The sequence below is a fragment of the Oncorhynchus keta genome, chromosome 25 (genome assembly GCF_023373465.1).
Source record: "Oncorhynchus keta strain PuntledgeMale-10-30-2019 chromosome 25, Oket_V2, whole genome shotgun sequence".
Classification (NCBI taxonomy): domain Eukaryota; kingdom Metazoa; phylum Chordata; class Actinopteri; order Salmoniformes; family Salmonidae; genus Oncorhynchus; species Oncorhynchus keta.
Genome location: NC_068445.1, coordinates 43,899,860 through 43,922,156, shown reverse-complemented (window position 1 = coordinate 43,922,156; position 22,297 = coordinate 43,899,860). Strand labels below are relative to the sequence as shown.

The 22,297-nt window shown below is 45.5% G+C and overlaps 3 long non-coding RNA genes across 11 annotated transcripts; 1 reads left to right on the top strand and 2 right to left on the bottom strand.

Moving 5' to 3' along the window:
* The first annotated feature begins 6,024 nt into the window (after nt 1–6,024).
* Nucleotides 6,025–8,519, top strand: LOC127911828 (uncharacterized). 7 transcript variants are annotated; one of them, XR_008079593.1, is made up of 6 exons: nt 6,025–6,115; nt 6,588–6,675; nt 6,743–6,860; nt 7,222–7,280; nt 7,703–7,791; nt 8,445–8,519. It is a non-coding gene; the product is annotated as an uncharacterized LOC127911828 (long non-coding RNA). The 7 variants fall into 7 exon arrangements; XR_008079592.1 differs by lacking the exon at nt 6,025–6,115 and adding an exon at nt 6,230–6,292; XR_008079595.1 differs by lacking the exon at nt 6,025–6,115 and adding an exon at nt 6,312–6,351.
* On the bottom strand, nt 6,035–7,331 carry LOC127911830 (uncharacterized). Of its 3 annotated transcripts, none has more exons than XR_008079598.1 (3): nt 7,234–7,331; nt 7,116–7,174; nt 6,035–6,097 (listed from the first exon to the last, which is right to left on the bottom strand). It is a non-coding gene; the product is annotated as an uncharacterized LOC127911830 (long non-coding RNA). The 3 variants fall into 3 exon arrangements; XR_008079600.1 differs by lacking the exon at nt 6,035–6,097 and adding an exon at nt 6,249–6,274; XR_008079599.1 differs by lacking the exon at nt 6,035–6,097 and adding an exon at nt 6,308–6,333.
* Nucleotides 8,520–12,156: 3,637 nt separating the features above from the next.
* LOC127911829 (uncharacterized) lies at nt 12,157–13,250 on the bottom strand. The gene is made up of 3 exons (XR_008079597.1): nt 13,159–13,250; nt 12,379–12,651; nt 12,157–12,222 (listed from the first exon to the last, which is right to left on the bottom strand). It is a non-coding gene; the product is annotated as an uncharacterized LOC127911829 (long non-coding RNA).
* Nucleotides 13,251–22,297: the final 9,047 nt, after the last annotated feature.

Genomic DNA, 22,297 nt, shown 5'->3' with positions numbered 1-22,297 from the left:
CCTTGCACATCGGCTCGGTACCTGTACCCTGTGTATATAGCCAAGTTATTACCTCGTACCCCTGTACATTGACTCGGTACCTGTACCCTGTGTATATAGCCAAGTTATTACCTCGTACCCCTGCACATCAACTCAGTACTGGTACCCTGTGTATATAACCAAGTTATTACCTCGTACCCCTGCACATCGACTCGGTACCTGTACTCTGTCTATATAGCCAAGTTATTCCCTTGTACCCCTGCACATCGACTCAGTACTGGTACCCTGTGTATATAGCCAAGTTATTACCTCGTACCCCTGCACATCGACTCAGTACTGGTACCCTGTGTATATAGCCAAGTTATTACCTCGTACTCCTGCACATAGACTCGGTCATTGTGTACTTGTTCCCTGTGTATATAGCTATTATTTTACTTTAGTACATCAAACATCTCCAATCAAAATCAAATCCAGAGTTGGCTTTCTATTCCGCAACAAAGCCTCCTTCACTCACGATGCCAAGCTTACCCTAGTAAAACTGACTATCCTGGTTCAGGTGGCTGATGTCATCTACAAAATGGCTTCCAACACTCTACTCAGCAAACTGGATGCAGTCTATCACAGCGCCATCCGTTTTGTCACTAAAGCACCTTATACCACCCACCACTGCGACTTGATGCTCTAGTCGGCTGGCCCTCAACAGGCCAGACCCACTGGCTCCAGGTCATCTACAAGTCCATGCTAGGTAAAGCTCCGCCTTATCTCAGTTCACTGGTCACGATGGCAACACCCATCCGTAGCACGCGCTCCAGCAGGTGTATCTCACTGATCATCCCTAAAGCCAACAGGCCTCATTTGGTGGCTGAGGTCCAGTACTCTGCTGCCTGTGACTGGAACGAATTGCAAAAATCGCTGAAGTTGGAGACTTTTATCTCCCTCTCCAACTTCAAACATCAGCTATCCGGTCAGCTAATGACGCTTCTGTAGATGTCTAGAGGGTAAACAGGCCGTTTTTCAGGTACCTCATTCCCATACTGTTTTTATACTGTTTTTATTTATTTACTTTTCTGCTCTTTTGAACAGGCCAATATCTCGGGTGTACATGCCCATCTGATCATTTATCACCAGTGTTAATCTGCAAAATTGTATTACAGGCCGTGGTCCTCATGGTTTTGCACACATTGTATATAGACTGCCCATTTTTTTCTACTGTGTTATTGACTTGCTAATTGTTTACTCCATGTGTAACTCCTGTGTTGTCTGTTCACACTGGTATGCTTTATCAGGCCAGGCTCAGTGGCAAATGAGAACTTGTTCTCAATGACCTGGTTAAATGGTGAAATAAAATAAAAATAAAAGTGGCTTCACATCGACTCGGTACCTGTACCCTATGATATAGCGGGGTGAACAGGACCCATGCACATCGACTCAGTACTGGTACCCCTGTATATAGCCAAGTTATTCTAGACCCATGCACATCGAACAGTACTGGTACCCCAGGTGTATATGAGTTATTCCTTATGCAATAGACCTTCAGACTGGTACCCTGTGATATAGGTTACGTGGCTCATTGTGTGTTTATTCATTGTGTAATTTTTCTATTATTTTGCTTTACCTTCATTGTTGGGAAGGGCGGGGTGAACATTTCACGTTAGGCTCAGGTGGCTGTGACAAACACAATTTGATTTATTGATTTGATCTGAACGGTTCTCTTGGATGAACCAGAATGGGTCTGTTTTTCCACTGGCCTTTTGAACGGGTCTGACTGTTATCTTGCCCATTCGGAACAGGTCTGACTGTCATCTGGCCCATTGAACGGGTCTGACTGTCATCTGGCCCATTCGAACGGGTCTGACTGTCATCTGTTGCCCATTCTAGAAAGGTTCTGACTGTCATCTGGCCCATTCGAAGGGGCTGAGGTCATCTGGCCCATTCGAACGAGTCTGACTGTCATCTGGCCCATGGAACGGGTCTGACTGTCACAGGCCATTGGAACAGGTGGCTGAGGTCATCTGGTCCATTCGAACGGGTCTGATGTTAGCCCATTGAACAGGTCTGACTGGCATCAGGCCCATTGGAACAGGTCTGACTGTCATCTGGCCAATGAACGGGTCTTCTATCTGGCCCATTCGAACGGGTGAACAGTCATCTGGTTCAGGTGGGTCTGACTGTCATCTGCCCATTGAACAGGTCTAGATGGTCATCTGGCCCATTGAACAGGTCTGACGTGGTTCGAAGGTGGTCTGACTCATCTGGACCATTCGAACGGGTCTGACTGTCATCTGGCCCATTCGAACAGGTCGTGTCATCAGGTCCATTGATGGGTCCTGTCATCTGACCATTCTAGACAGGTCTGACTGACATCAGGCCCATTTGGAACGGGTGGCTGTCATCTGGTCCATTTGCAATGGGTCTTCTAGATGGCCCATTCAGAACGGGTCTGAACTGTCAGGCCATTGGAACAGGTGACTGACAGGCCCATTCGAACATGACCATCTAGATGGAACAGGTCTGAACATCTGGCCCATTCGTGGAACAGGTCTGACTGTCATCTGGCCCATTCGAACGGGTCTGACCTGTCATCTGGCCCAGAACGGGTCTGACTGTCATCTGGCCCATTCGAACGGGTCTGACTGTCATCTGGCCCATTCGAATGACCTTCTGATGGTCATCTGGCCCATTGAACAGGCCTGGCTCAGGTGGCCCATTGAACAGGTCTGACCTGTCATCTGGCCCATTCAGGTGGCTGAGGAACGGGTCTGAACAGTCATCTGGCATTCGAACAGGTGGCTGAGGTGTCATCTGGCCCAGATGGAACGGGTCTGACTGTCATCAGGCCCATTGGTTCAGGTGGCTGTCATCTGGTCCATTCGAATGACCTGTCAGATGGCCCATTCGAATGGGTCTGAACAGGCCCATTGGTTCAGGTCTGGTCATGAGGCCCATTAATGACCATCTGGCCCATTTGGAATGGGTCTGAATCAGGCCCATTCGAACGGGTCTGACTGTCATCTGCCCATTGACAGGTCTGACTGTCATCTGGTCCAGCGGGGTGAACAGGACGTGGTCAGGTGGCTGAGAACAGGTCTAATGATCTGGCCCATTTGGTAACGGGGTGAACAGTCATCTGGCCCATTTGCAAGGGTCTGAGTCATCTGGCCCATTCAGAACGGGTCTGATGTCATCTGGCCCATTGAACAGGTCTGACTGAGCCATCTGGCCCAGGTTGAACAGGTCTGATGACCATCTAGATGGAACAGGTCTGAACAGGCCATTGGAACAGGTGGCTGTCATCTGGCCCATTCGAACGGGTCTGACTGTCATCTGGCCCATTTGGAACGGGTCTGAACAGTCATCTGGTTCGGTGGTCTGGGGTCATCTGGCCCATTTGAACGGGTCTAGATGGTCATCTGGCCCATTTGGAACAGGTCTGGTGTCAGGTGGCCCATTGAACGGGTCCTGTCATCTGCCCATTTGGAATGGTCTGACTGTGATCTGGCCCATTTGGAACAGGCCGTGTCATCTGGCCCATTTGGAACAGGTCTGACTGTCATCTAGATGGTAACGGGTCTGAACAGTCATCTGGCCCATTTGGAACAGGTCTGGCTGTCATCTGGCCCATTCGAATGGGTCTAGATGTCATCTGGCCCATTTGGAACAGATTTCTTATTCACAAGTCCTTATAATGGGCACCAGTAGGAAGAAGTATGAAAATGTATGCTCGATGACTCCAATTTAAAATGTAAAAAATTTTTTTTTTATGTTTATTGATGCATAACTGGCTGGGTGGGAAAGCTACAGATCCATTTCTGAAATGGGTCTAACTTTAACAGGCCGTAACTGTAGGTAGCTGACATTGTTTATGAACTGTCCAGATGGTAGCGGTGTGAAGACGGAGGAGGTGGGGAGGGTGGGGGGTCCTTACACAGAACATTTCAGACAGATAAATAAAACAAATATATATCAGGTGGCTGAGGTATATATATATGATATTATAGATATATATATATATATATATATACACTGGCTCAAAAAAATGGAACATGTTAGAGCCGATTTGGACATATTTGTATAAAAGACCCAACATATGGAGCTCCATGTATATTTGTATAAATATATTAAATATTAATGTAAATGATGAAATATTAGGTACGTACCTTTATGATTTATATTTACCCGATTGAGATATATTAATTTGTTGTTAGTGTAACAGGCCATTTGGCCCTCTTGCCTGTTCATTGTATTGTGGTAGTGTGTTAGGATAAAGGCAGGAAGTTGGGCCTTGGGAGAGGGAGTCCTTCTAGATGTAGGAGCGGTATAGTTTTTTGACCATACAGACATACAGACATGTCATAATATGTATTTTCCATATAAAGTCATCTATGCTTTAAGTTGATTGGAGAATAATTTATTTCTTAGATATAAGAAGAATAAACATTTTTGTTGCACCATATCCCTGGATGTCATGGAATGTTTAATGAAACCTTGAGATGGACTGTATGCGTACAAAACAACCCGTGCTTCGGGTGGCTGGCAGTGGCTATGGTAAAGACGAAAGGAAGCCACTACAGAACACTAAAATAACACATCCTAGATCTGAATGAATGAAATATTCTTATTAAATACTTTTTCTTTACATCGTTGAATGTGTGACAACAAAATCACACAAAAATTATCAATTGAAATCAAATTTATCAACCCATGGAGGTCTGGATTTGGAGTCACACTCAAAATTAAATGGAAAACCACACTACAGGCTGATCCAACTTTGATGTAATGTCCTTAAAACAAGTCAAAATGAGGCTCAGTAGTGTGTGGCTCCACGTGCCTGTATGACCTTCCTACAACACCTGGGCATGGCCTGATGGGTGGCAGGTGGCTGAGGGATCTCCTCCCAGACCTCTAAAGCATCCGCCAACTCCTGGTAGTCTGGGTGAACAGGACGTGGTGGATGGTGGCTGATGTCCCAGATGTGCTCAGATTGGATTCAGGTCTGGGGAACAGGCGGGCCAGTCCATAGCATCAATGCCTTCCTCTTGCAGGAACTGCTGGCCACATGAGGTCTAGCATTGTCTTGCATTAGATGGAACCCAGAGCCAACAGGCACCAGCATATGGTCTCACAAGGGGTCTGAGGATCTCATCTCAGTACCTAATGGCAGTCAGGTTACCTCTGGGGTGAATGGAGGGCTGTGCAGGTGGCTGAGGTCCCCAAAGCTGGAGGATGTTGCAGGGTGCAGAACGTGGCTCCACGGCGGGTGGCTCCAGACTCTGTCATGACCTCTCACATGTGCTCAGTGTGGCTTTCATCTGTGAACAGCACAGGGTTCAGGTGGCAATTTGCCAATCTTGGTGTTCCTTAATGACCTCCTAGATGGTGTTAGGGTGAACAGGCACAACCCCACCTGTGGCTGGGGCCCTCATTACCACCCTCATGGACTGTTTCTAGATGGCAGACGCATGACATTTGTGGCCTGCTGGGTCAGGTGGCTGCAGGTCCTTCCTGACCTCCTAGACAAAGGCGGAGGAACAGGTCCTGGCTGCTGGGTTGTTGCTGAGGTCCACATCTCCTGATGACCTTCTAGATGGTCTCCTGGTAGTGCCTCCATGCTCTGGACACTACGCTGGCTGCCACAGCTTGCATTGATGTTCCATCCTGGATGAGCCACTACCTGAGCCATGGTGGGTTGTAGACTCCTTCTCATGCTACCACAGGTGGCTGCCAGTCATTCAAAAGTGACCAAAACATCAGATGGAAGCATAGGAACAGAGAAGTGGTCTGTGGTGAGGTCCTGCAGAACCTTCTAGATGGTAGGGGGTGAACAGGCCATGGCTGTCAGGTGGCTGTTGTCTATTCCATTTGCACAACAGCATGTGAAATGTATTGTCAGATAGTGTTGCTTCCAGGTGGACTGAGGTCCTTGATGATCACAGAAGTGTGATTGACTTGGAGTTACATTGGTTGTTTTTTGGCTCAGGTGCTTTGATGTCCTTGTATGATCTTCTAGATGGTAGCGGGGTGAACAGGCCGTGGTTCAGGTGGCTGAGATCCTTGATGATCTTCTAGATGGTAGCGGGGTGAACAGGACGTGGTTCAGGTGGCTGAGGTCCTTAATGACCTTCTAGATGGTAGCGGGGTGAACAGGCCGTGGTTCAGGTGGCTGAGGTCCTTGATGACCTTCTAGATGGTAGCGGGGTGAACAGGCCGTGGCTCAGGTGGCTGAGGTCCTTGATGACCTTCTAGATGGTAGCGGGGTGAACAGGCCGTGGTTCAGGTGGCTGAGGTCCTTAATGACCTTCTAGATGGTAGCGGGGTGAACAGGCCGTGGTTCAGGTGGCTGAGGTCCTTAATGACCTTCTAGATGGTAGCGGGGTGAACAGGACGTGGTTCAGGTGGCTGGGGTCCTTAATGACCTTCTAGATGGTAGCGGGGTGAACAGGACGTGGTTCAGGTGGCTGAGGTCCTTAATGACCTTCTAGATGGTAGCGGGGTGAACAGGCCGTGGCTCAGGTGGCTGAGGTCCTTAATGACCTTCTAGATGGTAGCGGGGTGAACAGGCCGTGGCTCGGGTGGCTGAGGTCCTTAATGACCTTCTAGATGGTAGCGAGGTGAACAGGCCGTGGCTCAGGTGGCTGAGGTCCTTAATGACCTTCTAGATGGTAGCGGGGTGAACAGGACGTGGCTCAGGTGGCTGAGGTCCTCAGGTGGCTAATGACCTTCTAGATGGTAGCGGGGTGAACAGGACGTGGCTCAGGTGGCTGAGGTCCTTAATGACCTTCTAGATGGTAGCGGGGTGAACAGGCCGTGGCTCAGGTGGCTGAGGTCCTTGATGACCTTCTAGATGGTAGCGGGGTGAACAGGCCATGGCTCAGGTGGCTGAGGTCCTTATAATGACCTTCTAGATGGTAGCAGGGGGTGAACAGGTACGTGGTTCAGGTGGCTGAGGTCCTTAATGATCTTCTAGATGGTAGCGGGGTGAACAGGCCGTGGTTCAGGTGGCTGAGGTCCTTATAATGACCTTCTAGATGGTAGCGGGGTGAACAGGCCGTGGCTCAGGTGGCTGAGGTCCTTGATGATCTTCTAGATGGTAGCGGGTGAACAGGACGTGGTTCAGGTGGCTGAGGTCCTATAATGACCTTCTAGATGGTAGCGGGGTGAACAGGCCGTGGCTCAGGTGGCTGAGGTCCTTAATGACCTTCTAGATGGTAGCGGGGTGAACAGGACGTGGTTCAGGTGGCTGAGGTCCTTAATGACCTTCTAGATGGTAGAGGGGTGAACAGGCCGTGGCTCAGGTGGCTGAGGTCCTTGATGACCTTCTAGATGGTAGCGGGGTGAACAGGCCGTGGCTCAGGTGGCTGAGGTCCTTGTAGCGGGGTGACCTTCTAGATGGTAGCGGGGTGAACAGGACGTGGTTCAGGTGGCTGAGATCCTTGATGATCTTCTAGATGGTAGCGGGGTGAACAGGCCGTGGCTCGGGTGGCTGAGGTCCTTAATGACCTTCTAGATGGTAGCGGGGTGAACAGGACGTGGTTCAGGTGGCTGAGATCCTTGATGATCTTCTAGATGGTAGCGGGGTGAACAGGACGTGGTTCAGGTGGCTGAGGTCCTTATAATGACCTTCTAGATGGTAGCGGGGTGAACAGGCCGTGGCTCGGGTGGCTGAGGTCCTTAATGACCTTCTAGATGGTAGCGGGGTGAACAGGCCGTGGTTCAGGTGGCTGAGGTCCTTAATGACCTTCTAGATGGTAGCGGGGTGAACAGGCCGTGGCTCAGGTGGCTGAGGTCCTTAATGACCTTCTAGATGGTAGCGGGGTGAACAGGCCGTGGTTCAGGTGGCTGAGGTCCTTAATGACCTTCTAGATGGTAGAGGGCTGAACAGGCCGTGGTTCAGGTGGCTGAGGTCCTTGATGACCTTCTAGATGGTAGCGGGGTGAACAGGCCATGGCTCAGGTGGCTGAGGTTCTTGTTGACCTTCTAGATGGTAGCTAGATGGGTGAACAGGACGTGGCTCAGGTGGCTGAGGTCCTTAATGACCTTCTAGATGGTAGCGGGGTGAACAGGACGTGGTTCAGGTGGCTGGGGTCCTTAATGACCTTCTAGATGGTAGAGGGCTGAACAGGCCGTGGTTCAGGTGGCTGAGGTCCTTAATGACCTTCTAGATGGTAGCGGGGTAAACAGGCCATGGCTCGGGTGGCTGAGGTCCTTGATGATCTTCTAGATCGTAGCGGGGTAAACAGGCCATGGCTCGGGTGGCTGAGGTCCTTGATGATCTTCTAGATCGTAGCGGGGTAAACAGGCCATGGCTCGGGTGGCTGAGGTCCTTGATGATCTTCTAGATCGTAGCGGGGTAAACAGGCCATGGCTCGGGTGGCTGAGGTCCTTGATGATCTTCTAGATCGTAGCGGGGTAAACAGGCCATGGCTCGGGTGGCTGAGGTCCTTGATGATCTTCTAGATGGTAGCGAGGTGAACAGGCCGTGGCTCGGGTGGCTGAGGTCCTTGATGACCTTCTAGATGGTAGCGGGGTGAACAGGACGTGGCTAAGGTGGCTAAGGTCCTTGATAACCTTCTGGATGGTAGCGGGGTGAACAGGACGTGGCTCAGGTCACCCTCTGGAGAGCCTTGCGATTGCGGACAGTGTAACTGTCGTACCAGGCGGTGATACAGCCTGACAGGATGCTCTCAATGGTGCATCTGTAGAAGTTTGTTGTGGTTTTATGGGCCAGCCTCGTCTTTTGACCCTCTCCAATGCAACCATGTCGTTTCCACCGTCATTTTTTGCATATTTAAAGATAAAAAGATCCCATCTTGTCTAGCATATTTTGTTTTGTTAACATTTGGAAAGTTTACCTCCATCAGGCTTGTCGTGATTTTTTTAAAAATCCGACATGTACTTTACTCTCAATAAAAGGATGGAAACCTGGTTACTGACAGACACACAGAGACAGACAGAAAGAAGAAGATCTACAGACAAATATTTGCGTGAAATACAGAGAGAATAAACAGGACTCTGTCAGCACGTCACAGGCTCGGCGATGCTTACAATTTGGGTAAATACCTGGAATTAGGGATTACAACATTAAGATCAAGCTGTGTTTACCAAACAACAGAATAAACAACAATATAAACACATCCACACACACGTAAAAAACGAAAGCACACGCACTCATGTGCCCTCAGACCAAAACCTTACTCACCTTGCGTGACTTTCAAACCATATGTAATTCCTGGGCCCGTATATAGACCGTAGCTTAAGATGCTTCAGAAGAACACCACAGTCTGGCACCTGTAGAGCTTTCACTTTGGAATGGAATTTCCACGTGTTTACTGTAAGCAGAGATTAAGTTTCACAAAAGTATACCTTATCTACTTTGAAGAATAAGCAAAATGATTTCCTCAGACAGCTCTGCAGCATACTTAGGCAGGCTAGCCTAGCTAAATAGCATGACTACAGACAGTACCGTATGGGGAGCACAGAGATATCCTTAGATGGTCTGTCTGGCTGGCTGGCTGGCTGATATTGCCTGAGCAGAGATGATGACTGGAATATTGTATTATTTCATAGTAATTTCTTGTTTCTCTGTTGATGTCTACCCAACGTGGACCTGACTGAGACAATGCAATATTTTCAATGTTTTGGTAATTGAAATGTTCACAATTTTTTGTCTTTTGAATCTCCATTAAAAAGCTCTAAAATCATTCTAATGTTATTATTTCATAACGCATTTAATGTAAAAAAAAATATATATATAAAAAAATACAATACAAATCGAAACCAAAAAACGTGATTATTTCTTTACATAATCAAAGGGAAACGACTTCAAAAAAGACTAATCGTTCAGCACTACACATGGTAAACACAGTACTCGTCCATATGCTGTTGAAAACGATGCCTCCTCCTCTCTGGCCCTGGGAGAGGCACAAACCTTTGTAGCTTTTACTTGCTGAGGTAGGCTACCATCCCCTGCCTCAGCCTGACACTATTGTTAGTGTTAGGGACCAGGTTGCCAGGGAACAAGGTCAGCTGAACAGGGCCAGCCAATCACAGGCTCTACTTAATTGGGGGATAACAGAGCCCTCGTTCCAGCTTGAAATTTAGTTGTTCCTCGGAGGGCAGGTTGAGAAGGTCTCTATAAAATCCTGTCCTCCACTACATCTCATAACTGGACCTTTCCTGAAGAGGCAAGGACCTCCATGGACCTCCTACCTGTGTTTAGTGCGTCACTACCCTTACGACTAGTCTTCTCTTCCGGGTTCGCTGTATGTGTGTCTCATCAGGGTCTGGTAATAAAGTGTGGATCGTATCCCTGTCCCCTGCGGGTCATCCACATCCTCTAATCAAGACACTAGGACAGTTGCAACTCCAGTATATCTTGACCGGCACCTGTATTGGAGTCCGCCACCGATAGGTGGCGCTCTTTTCAATGTATTGAGTATTTCTAAGCATTACGGTATTCTATGCATTCAGTTGAAATGGAATTGATCCCGACTCTGGATGTAAGAGGGTCAATAAGTTCAGAATCAGAGATTCTGGGCCCTTAGAGTAGGAGTACTGATCAGTTTCGCCTTTTACATCATAGCGAATAAGATTATGGCAGGAAGGGGGAGGGGGGCTGATCCTAGATCAGCATTCTCAGACGTAGGCCTCCCCCTGATGGCCAGCATCCCACACAGAGCATAAGAGCTGAACGAGGGACAAAGTCCTTTTGTCACCACACATTCACAGGTGTGGGATCAGGGGTATTTGTGGATTAGGGTCAGCGGTCAGGATAAGGTCAGGGGTTGGCATAGAGGGATGTGGGCCCTCCTATCCCTGGGCTGGGCCTAGATCACTGGGCTGGTTGGTACTGTTTGGAGGGCGAACGGAATGTCTCAACTCAGATCACAGCAGTTTCAGTGGACTGTACAGTCAATATAGCTGAACATAGACATAGAATTTCTAGAAGGGCTGTCAATAAGTCTGTCAAGTCCATTACTGTCACTCTATGTCGATGTGTCTGAAAGGCCCTCAGACCACAGAAATGTGACTGTAGTTCCTGGGCACAATGACTCAATATGGCCAAAGACTAAAGGGGAAACCCAGATATGACACATTCTTTTTTTTAAATAAACAGTGAGCAGCTGCTCTTGTTCATTGTCATTTAATTTTACTAGGCAAGCACAAATTCTTACTTTCAATAACGGCCTAGGAACAATGGGTTAACTGCCTTGTTCAGGGGGCAGAATGACAGATTTGTACCTTGTCAGCTTTGGGATTCGGAATAGAAACCTATCGGTTACTAGTCCAACACTCTAACCACTAGACTACCTGCTGGTTACTAGTCCAACGCTCTAACCACTAGGCTACCTGCTGGTTACTAGTCCAACGCTCTAACCATTAGGCTACCTGCTGGTTACTAGTCCAACACTCTAACCACTAGACTACCTGCTGGTTACTAGTCCAACACTCTAACCACTAGGCTACCTGCTGGTTACTAGTCCAACGCTCTAACCACTAGGCTACCTGCTGGTTACTAGTCCAACGCTCTAACCATTAGGCTACCTGCTGGTTACTAGTCCAACACTCTAACCACTAGACTACCTGCTGGTTACTAGTCCAACGCTCTAACCACTAGGCTACCTGCTGGTTACTAGTCCAACGCTCTAACCACTAGGCTACCTGCTGGTTACTAGTCCAACGCTCTAACCACTAGGCTACCTACTGGTTACTAGTCCAATGCTCTAACCACTAGGCTACCTGCTGGTTACTAGTCCAATGCTCTAACCATTAAGCTACCTGCTGGTTACTAGTCCAACACTCTAACCACTAGACTACCTGCTGGTTACTAGTCCAACACTCTAACCACTAGGCTACCTGCTGGTTACTAGTCCAACGCTCTAACGACTAGGCTACCTGCTGGTTACTAGTCCAACGCCCTAACCACTAGGCTACCTGCTGGTTACTAGTCCAACGCTCTAACCACTAGGCTACCTACTGGTTACTAGTCCAATGCTCTAACCACTAGGCTACCTGCTGGTTACTAGTCCAACGCTCTAACCACTAGTCTACCTACTGGTTACTAGTCCAATGCTCTAACCACTAGGCTACCTGCTGGTTACTAGTCCAACGCTCTAACCACTTGGCTACCTGCTGGTTACTAGTCCAATGCTCTAACCACTAGTCTACCTGCTGGTTACTTGTCCAACGCTCTAACCACTAGGCTACCTGCTGGTTACTAGTCCAACGCTCTAACCACTAGGCTACCTGCTGGTTACGAGTCCAACCCTCTAACCACTAGGCTACCTGCTGGTTACGAGTCCAACCCTCTAACCACTAGGCTACCTGCTGGTTACTAGTCCAACACTCTAACCACTAGGCTGCCTGCTGGTTACTAGTCCAACGCTCTAACCACTAGGCTACCTGCTGGTTACTAGTCCAACGCTCTAACCACTAGGCTACCTGCTGGTTACTAGTCCAACGCACTAACCACTAGGCTACCTGCTGGTTACTAGTCCAACGCTCTAACCACTAGGCTACCTGCTGGTTACTAGTCCAACGCTCTAACCACTAGTCTACCTGCTGGTTACTAGTCCAACGCTCTAACCACTAGGCTACCTGCTGGTTACTAGTCCAACGCTCTAACCACTAGGCTACCTGCTGGTTACTAGTCCAACGCTCTAACCACTAGGCTACCTGCTGGTTACTAGTCCAACGCTCTAACCACTAGTCTACTTACTGGTTACTAGTCCAACGCTCTAACCACTAGGCTACCTGCTGGTTACTAGTCCAACGCTCTAACCACTAGGCTACCTGCTGGTTACTAGTCCAACACTCTAACCACTAGTCTACCTACTGGTTACTAGTCCAACGCTCTAACCACTAGTCTACCTACTGGTTACTAGTCCAATGCTCTAACCACTAGGCTACCTACTGGTTACTAGTCCAACGCTCTAACCACTTGGCTACCTGCTGGTTACTAGTCCAATGCTCTAACCACTAGTCTACCTGCTGGTTACTAGTCCAACGCTCTAACCACTTGGCTACCTGCTGGTTACTAGTCCAACGCTCTAACCACTTGGCTACCTGCTGGTTACTAGTCCAATGCTCTAACCACTAGTCTACCTGCTGGTTACTAGTCCAACGCTCTAACCACTAGGCTACCTGCTGGTTACTAGTCCAGCGCTCTAACCACTAGGCTACCTGCTGGTTACTAGTCCAACGCTCTAACCACTAGGCTACCTGCTGGTTACTAGTCCAACACTCTAACCACTAGGCTACCTGCTGGTTACTAGTCCAACGCTCTAACCACTAGTCTACCTACTGGTTACTAGTCCAACGCTCTAACCACTAGGCTACCTGCTGGTTACTAGTCCAACACTCTAACCACTAGGCTACCTGCTGGCTACTAGTCCAACGCTCTAACCACTAGGCTACCTGCTGGTTACTAGTCCAACACTATAACCACTAGGCTACCTGCTGGTTACTAGTCCAACGCTCTAACCACTAGGCTACCTGCTGGTTACTAGTCCAACGCTCTAACCACTAGGCTACCTGCTGGTTACTAGTCCAACGCTCTAACCACTAGGCTACCTGCTGGCTACTAGTCCAACGCTCTAATCACTAGGCTACCTGCTTGTTACTAGTCCAACGCTCTAACCACTAGGCTACCTGCTGGTTACTAGTCCAACACAACTAACCACTAGGTTACCTGCTGGTTACTAGTCCAACACTCTAACCACTAGGTTACCTGCTACACTCTAACCACTAGGCTACCCTGCCGCTCTACACTCTAACCACTAGGCAACACTCTAACCACTAGGCTACCCTGCCGCCTCTACACTCTAACCACTAGGCTACCCTGCCGCCTCTACACTCTAACCACTAGGCTACCCTGCCGCCTCTACACTCTAACCACTAGGCTACCCTGCCACCTCTACACTCTAACCACTAGGCTACCCTGCCGCCTCTACACTCTAACCACTAGGCTACCCTGCCGCCTCACGAAGCCACACCCGTCCCATCACCTTAGATGTTCAGAACGAGGAAGTGTAGGCTATGTAGAAATAATGAGGATTTCTATCAGCCTAATCGAGGTGTAGATTAAGTCTCAGACTCATTGCTTGTTCTGCACACTGTGCATCATTTGCTCCCATTGTAAATGATGCAGATGTCCTATCTTGAGTTTGCTATAACAATCTTTGATGTGTCCATTCTAGTTTTCTATGGGTCTGAACGGCCCTTCTACCACAACTCATGGGTACAGTTAGCAATTTCTGTTACTCTTCAATTACAGAAACCCCAGGGCAAATCAGGGGGGAGGAAAATAGGTTTCTTCGAAGAGGACAAATCATACAGGGTGGTAGATGATCATTCTCCCCTGTCCTCAGTGATTCTCTCCTGGGATTCTCTCTACACAGAACAAAGGGACAGCGTGTAGTTTTATAACCCAGCCCTTAGCCTGTGGTTGGCCAATTAGAATTCCTTGCAATAAAACTAGCCAATGGCCAAATAACAAGTATCATATTTCAGAAGACATATTCCTCCCATGTCTCTGAACCATGGATCAATAACTCCCTATTACAGAAAAAAACACTATTTCCATTGATCGTTAGTACTCTATTGACTCTCATCCTCTTGACCTCTCATCGTCTTGTCCTCTCATCATCTTGACCTCTCATCGTCTTGACCTCTCATCGTGTTGACCTCTCATCATCTTGACCTCTCATCATCTTGACCTCTCATCGTCTTGACCTCTCATCATCTTGACCTCTCATCATCTTGACCTCTCATCATCTTGACCTCTCATCATCTTGATCTCTCATCGTCTTGACCTCTCATCGTCTTGACCTCTCATCCTCTTGACCTCTTCCTACTCTGTCTTTGCGTTGTGTATTTATCTTCAACATATTCTTACACTCCCCGCCTAAACCATTTTAAAAATAAATATACTTAAAATGTATTTTTTTTTAGAAAACAATAAACATTTGTTAAAAATGGACATTCTAAAAAACATCATTATTAAGCATAAAATAATTGAAAATAAACACTTCGCATTTCTATAAAACACAAACGGCACATTGTACTTGCCGTTACAATAAGAAATGATTTTAAATCTAAGTAATAGAAAATAAGTGTTAACAGGTGTAATGATGATTCCTACCACATCCTGTATTAGGGGGAAACTCACACAAAAAAAAGTCTACAAGACAATAATATTCAAATCGTCCTATTGGCATCATTCACCAAGTCTTTTAAAGGTGTCCAGCTCTTCCACACTGGTATCAGTCCCATAGATAACTATTAGACATGACCAGCTCTTCCACACTGGTATCAGTCCCATAGATAACTATTAGACATGACCAGCTCTTCCACACTGGTATCAGTCCCAAAGATAACTATTAGACATGACCAGCTCATCCACACTGGTATCAGTCCCATAGATAACTATTAGACATGACCAGCTCTTCACACTGGTATCAGTCCCATAGATAACTATTAGACATGACCAGCTCTTCCACACTGGTATCAGTCCCACATAGATAACTATTAGACATGACCAGCTCTTCCACACTGGTATCAGTCCCATAGATAACTATTAGACATGACCAGCTCTTCCACACTGGTATCAGTCCCATAGATAACTATTAGACATGACCATAGATAACTATTAGACATGACCAGCTCTTCCACACTGGTATCAGCTCTTCCCAGTCCCATAGATAACTATTAGACATGACCAGCTCTTCCACACTGGTATCAGTCCCATAGATAACTATTAGACATGACCAGCTCTTCCACACTGGTATCAGTCCCATAGATAACTATTAGACATGACCAGCTCTTCCACACTGGTATCAGTCCCACATAGATAACTATTAGACATGACCAGCTCTTCCACACTGGTATCAGTCCCACATAGATAACTATTAGACATGACCAGCTTCACACTTCCCATAGATAACTATTAGACATGGTATCAGTCCCATAGATAACTATTAGACATGACCAGCTCTTCCACACTGGTATCAGTCCCACAGTATCAGTCCCAGTAGATAACTATTAGACATGACCAGCTCTTCCACACTGGTATCAGTCCCATAGATAACTATTAGACATGACCAGCTCTTCCACACTGGTATCAGTCCCATAGATAACTATTAGACAGGAACATTGCCTTTAAATTGCAATTGCTCTTCCACACTGGTATCAGCTGTCACGCTGAATTTCTGTGATACTGGATTGATAAGAGCCCTTAGTTTCAGTTTACTATAATAACCTTGAGTCACACACACACACACACACACACACACACACACACACACACACACACACACACACACACACACACACACACACACACACACACATAGATAACACACACACACACACACACTCTCGGAGAATATCACTGACCTGGAGTAACCTCAGATTTAGCATGGTGAGGCCATAGCTCTCAGCCAATCACAATGCTTCCAGAATCAGGCACTGTGCCCTGAGCCAATCAACACATTTGTGTTTTTTTTATCCTCTTTTTCATCCTTTTGAAATTCTATTTAGTAACTCAACACTTCAGATCTCCTGGGATCTGTGGCAGGCTGTTTACTATTGACTAGTCATTCATAGACACAGATAACACACGAAGAAGAAATCCCAGCATGTCTAAACCCGTGTTTACTATTGACTAGTCATTCATAGACACAGATAACACACGAAGAAGAAATCCCAGCATGTCTAACCCGTGTTTACTATTGACTAGTCATTCATAGACACAGATAACACACGAAGAAGAAATCCCAACATGTCTAAACCCGTGTTTACTATTGACTAGTCATTCATAGACACAGATAACACACGAAGAAGAAATCCCAGCATGTCTAAACCCGTGTTTACTATCGACTAGTCATTCATAGACACAGATAACACACGAAGAAGAAATCCCAGCATGTCTAAACCCGTGTTTACTATCGACTAGTCATTCATAGACACAGATAACACACGAAGAAGAAATCCCAGCATGTCTAACCCGTGTTTACTATTGACTAGTCATTCATAGACACAGATAACACACGAAGAAGAAATCCCAACATGTCTAACCTGTGTTTACTATCATTCAGACACAGATAACACACGAAGAAGTCATTCAGACACAGATAACGTGTTTACACGAAGAAGAAATGCCAGATAACACACGAAGAAGAAAACATGTCTAACCCGTGTTTACTATCGACTAGTCATTCATAGACACAGATAACACACAAAGAAGAAATCCCAGCATGTCTAAACCCGTGTTTACTATTGACTAGTCATTCATAGACACAGATAACACACGAAGAAGAAATGCCAACATGTCTAAACCCGTGTTTACTATGACTAGTCATTCATAGACACAGATAACACACGAAGAAGAAATCCCAGCATGTCTAAACCCGTGTTTACTATCGACTAGTCATTCAGACACAGATAACACACAAAGAAGAAATCCCAGCATGTCTAAACCCGTGTTTACTATTGACTAGTCATTCATAGACACAGATAACACACGAAGAAGAAATGCCAGCATGTCTAACCCGTGTTTACTATTGACTAGTCATTCATAGACACAGATAACACATGAAGAAGAAATCCCAACATGTCTAACCCGTGTTTACTATCGACTAGTCATTCATAGACACAGATAACACACGAAGAAGAAATGCCAGCATGTCTAACCTATGTAACCTCCAAACACTCAAATCAAGTCTCATGCGCCAAATCAAATCGCACCAAATCACATGCGTCGAATACAACAGGTGTCCTTACCGGGAAATGCTTATTTACAAGCCCTTAACCAACGACGCAGTTAAGAAAATAAGAGTTAAGTAAATATTTACTAAGTAAGTCGAGCAGTGAAATCCCAAACACAGATACAACCACAAAGACCAGGGAGGTTTTCCAAAGCCTCGCAAAGAAGGGCACCTATTGGTAGATGGGTAAAAAAGAAGAAGACATTGAATATCCCTTTGAGCACGGTGACGTTATTAATTACACTTTGGATGGTACAGTGCCTTTGCGAAAGTATTCGGCCCCCTTGAACTTTGCGACCTTTTGCCACATTTCAGGCTTCAAACATAAAGATATAAAACTGTATTTTTTTGTGAAGAATCAACAACAAGTGGGACACAATCATGAGGTGGAACGACATTTATTGGATATTTCAAACTTTTTTAACAAATCAAAAACTGAAAAATTGGGCGTGCAAAATTATTCCGCCCCTTTACTTTCAGTGCAGCAAACTCTCTCCAGAAGTTCAGCGAGGATCTCTGAATGATCCAATGTTGACCTAAATGACTAATGATGATAAATACAATCCACCTGTGTGTAATCAAGTCTCCGTATAAATGCACCTGCACTGTGATAGTCTCAGAGGTCCGTTAAAAGCGCAGAGAGCATCATGAAGAACAAGGAACACACCAGGCAGGTCCGAGATACAGTTGTGAAGAAGTTTAAAGCCGGATTTGGATACAAAAAGATTTCCCAAGCTTTAAACATCCCAAGGAGCACTGTGCAAGCGATAATATTGAAATGGAAGGAGTATCAGACCACTGCAAATCTACCAAGACCTGGCCGTCCCTCTAAACTTTCAGCTCATACAAGGAGAAGACTGATCAGAGATGCAGCCAAGAGGCCCATGATCACTCTGGATGAACTGCAGAGATCTACAGCTGAGGTGGGAGACTCTGTCCATAGGACAACAATCAGTCATATATTACACAAATCTGGCCTTTATGGTAGAGTGGTAAGAAGAAAGCCATTTCTTAAAGATATCCATAAAAAGTGTTGTTTAAAGTTTGCCACAAGCCACCTGGGAGACACACCAAACATGTGGAAGAAGGTGCTCTGGTCAGATGAAACCAAAATTGAACTTTTTGGCAACAATGCAAAACGTTATGTTTGGCGTAAAAGCAACACCTTGAACACACCATCCCCACTGTCAAACATGGTGGTGGCAGCATCATGGTTTGGGCCTGCTTTTCTTCAGCAGGGACAGGGAAGATGGTTAAAATTGATGGGAAGATGGATGGAGCCAAATACAGGACCATTCTGGAAGAAAACCTGATGGAGTCTGCAAAAGACCTGAGACTGGGACGGAGATTTGTCTTCCAACAAGACAATGATCCAAAACATAAAGCAAAATCTACAATGGAATGGTTCAAAAATAAACATATCCAGGTGTTAGAATGGCCAAGTCAAAGTCCAGACCTGAATCCAATCGAGAATCTGTGGAAAGAACTGAAAACTGCTGTTCACAAATGCTCTCCATCCAACCTCACTGAGCTCGAGCTGTTTTGCAAGGAGGAATGGGAAAAAATTTCAGTCTCTCGATGTGCAAAACTGATAGAGACATACCCCAAGCGACTTACAGCTGTAATCGCAGCAAAAGGTGGCGCTACAAAGTATTAACTTAAGGGGGCTGAAAAATTTTGCACGCCCAATTTTTCAGTTTTTGATTTGTTAAAAAAGTTTGAAATATCCAATAAATGTCGTTCCACTTCATGATTGTGTCCCACTTGTTGTTGATTCTTCACAAAAAAATACAGTTTTATATCTTTATGTTTGAAGCCTGAAATGTGGCAAAAGGTTGCAAAGTTCAAGGGGGCCGAATACTTTCGCAAAGGCACTGTATATCAATACACCCAGTCACTACAAAAGATGCCAAGAGTGTGCAAAGCTGTCATCAAGGTAAAGGGTGGCCACTTTGAAGAATCTGAAATATAAAACATATTTGGATTTGTTTGACACTTTTTTTGGTTAGTACATGATTCCATGTGTGTTGTTTCATCGTTTTGATGTCTTCAATGTTAAGGTACAATGTAGAAAATAGTAAAAATGAAAGAAAAACCCTGGAATGAGTCGGTGTCCAAAGTTTTGACCGGTACAGTATATTGTGTAATTCTAACATGTACTGACTTACGTAAATTAGATATTGCTGTATTTTATTTTTAAATAAATGTGCAAACATTTCTAAAAACATGTTTTCACTTTATCATTATGGGGTATTGTGACGTCATTGTGGGGTATTGTGACGTCATTACGGGGTATTGTGATGTCATTGTGGGGTATTGTGGCGTCATTATGGGGTATTGTGAAGTCATTACGGGGTATTGTGATGTCATTATGGGGTATTGTGACGTCATTATGGGGTATTGTGACGTCATTATGGGGTATTGTGACGTCATTATGGGGTATTGTGAAGTCATTACCGGGTATTGTGATGTCATTATGGGGTATTGTGACGTCATTATGGGGTATTGTGACGTCATTATGGGGTATACAAATACATTTTGGATTCAGGCTTTACTAACACAATAAGCCCAAGGATAGGAATACTTTCTGAAGACAATGTTATGTAGGCGATGTTGATGAGGATTCATTGAATGATTAGAATATTCCGTCCTGAAACATAGCTGCTTTTCTGCTCTTTTGCACACAATAAGCCCATGCCCATCTGATCATTTACAGTGTTTCTGCAAGACAATGTACCTCCTCATGCCTTTTGCACACATTGTATATAGACTGCCCATTTTTTCTACTGTGTTATTGACTTGCTAATTGTTTAGTTGAGAACTCTGTGTTGTCTGTTCACTTGCTTTAATGATTGAGAATGTTCTCAACTAGCCTACCTGAAATAAAAAAAATAAAAAATATATATAATTGTATGAAATTGATTTCGAATGTATAAAATCATAATCAATAAATGTGTAGTCCTAGTCAGAATTAGGGTAAAACTGTCTGAGCTTGGTGCCGACCTGACTAGAGATTTGGGAGAGAACGGGGAGTACGTCTCAAGGACAAGGTCACTATCTCGGTTGGCTGGGAAGTGAGATAGACAGTGGGTGTGTAGCAGGACATTGTGTGCGTCTGTTTGTGTGTATGTGTGTGCGTATGGTTGTGTGTATGTGTGTGCATATGGTTGTGTGTATGTGTGTGCGTGTATGTGTGTGCGTGAGAAGTCAGAATAAAATGAAGGTCTTTGTACTGTGCACGCCAGAACGTTCCCGCAAATAAACCTTTTTGACCATTTCGCTGGGCCTCCGTCTGTTTCATTCGACCAGGATCTTACAAATTCTGGTTTGCAGGCTGAGAGTAATATAATTAAATTAAATTGTACCTGGAGAACATAATTCAGTCTTGTTGTTCTCTTCGATTGTTTCATTGGTGCCTTAAACCAATAAAAAAAAATCTGCCAAAAAAAGTGAGAGGTTCCCACACACAAAAAAAGCTCAGACGAAGGCCGATAGGTAATGCACACACACACACACACACACACACACACACACACACACACACACACACACACACACACACACACACACACACACACACACACACACACACACACACACACACACACACACACACACACACACACACACACACACACACACACACACACACACACAGTGGTGTAAGGCACTGTGGCGCTGTGGTCTAAGGCACTGCATTTCAGTGGTAGAGGTGTCACCACAGACCCTGGTTCGATTCCAGGCTTATCACAAACAGCTGTAATCGGGAGTCCCATAGGGCGGCGCATAATTGGTCCAGCGTCGTCTGGGTTTGGCCGGCGGTAGGCCGTCCTTGTAAATAAGAATTTATTCTTGAGCTGACTTGCCAAGTAAAATAAAGGTTAAATAAATAAACAAACTCCAAAATCGTAGAAAAACTTTAAATGTTGTTCGGAGTGTATTATCTTCTAAGTTACCACCTTGTTCTTTCTGACAGCTAGAATAGAGCCATTGAATTTCCATGGATAATTATAATATAATATATATAATAATATAATAATAATAATTCACTCTTAAGAAATGTAAAACAATCACGTGTGTTATCTGTGTCTATGAATGACTAGTCGATAGTAAACACGGGTTTAGACATGCTGGGATTTCTTCTTCGTGTGTTATCTGTGTCTGAATGACTAGTCAATAGTAAACACGGGTTTAGACATGCTGGGATTTCTTCTTCGTGTGTTATCTGTGTCTATGAATGACTAGTCAATAGTAAACACGGGTTAGACATGCTGGGATTTCTTCTTCGTGTGTTATCTGTGTCTATGAATGACTAGTCAATAGTAAACACGGGTTTAGACATGCTGGGATTTCTTCTTCGTGTGTTATCTGTATCTATGAATGACTAGTCAATAGTAAACACGGGTTTAGACATGCTGGGATTTCTTCTTCGTGTGTTATCTGTGTCTATGAATGACTAGTCCATAGTAAACACGGGTTTAGACATGCTGGGATTTCTTCTTCGTGTGTTATCTGTGTCTATGAATGACTAGTCGATAGTAAACACGGGTTAGACA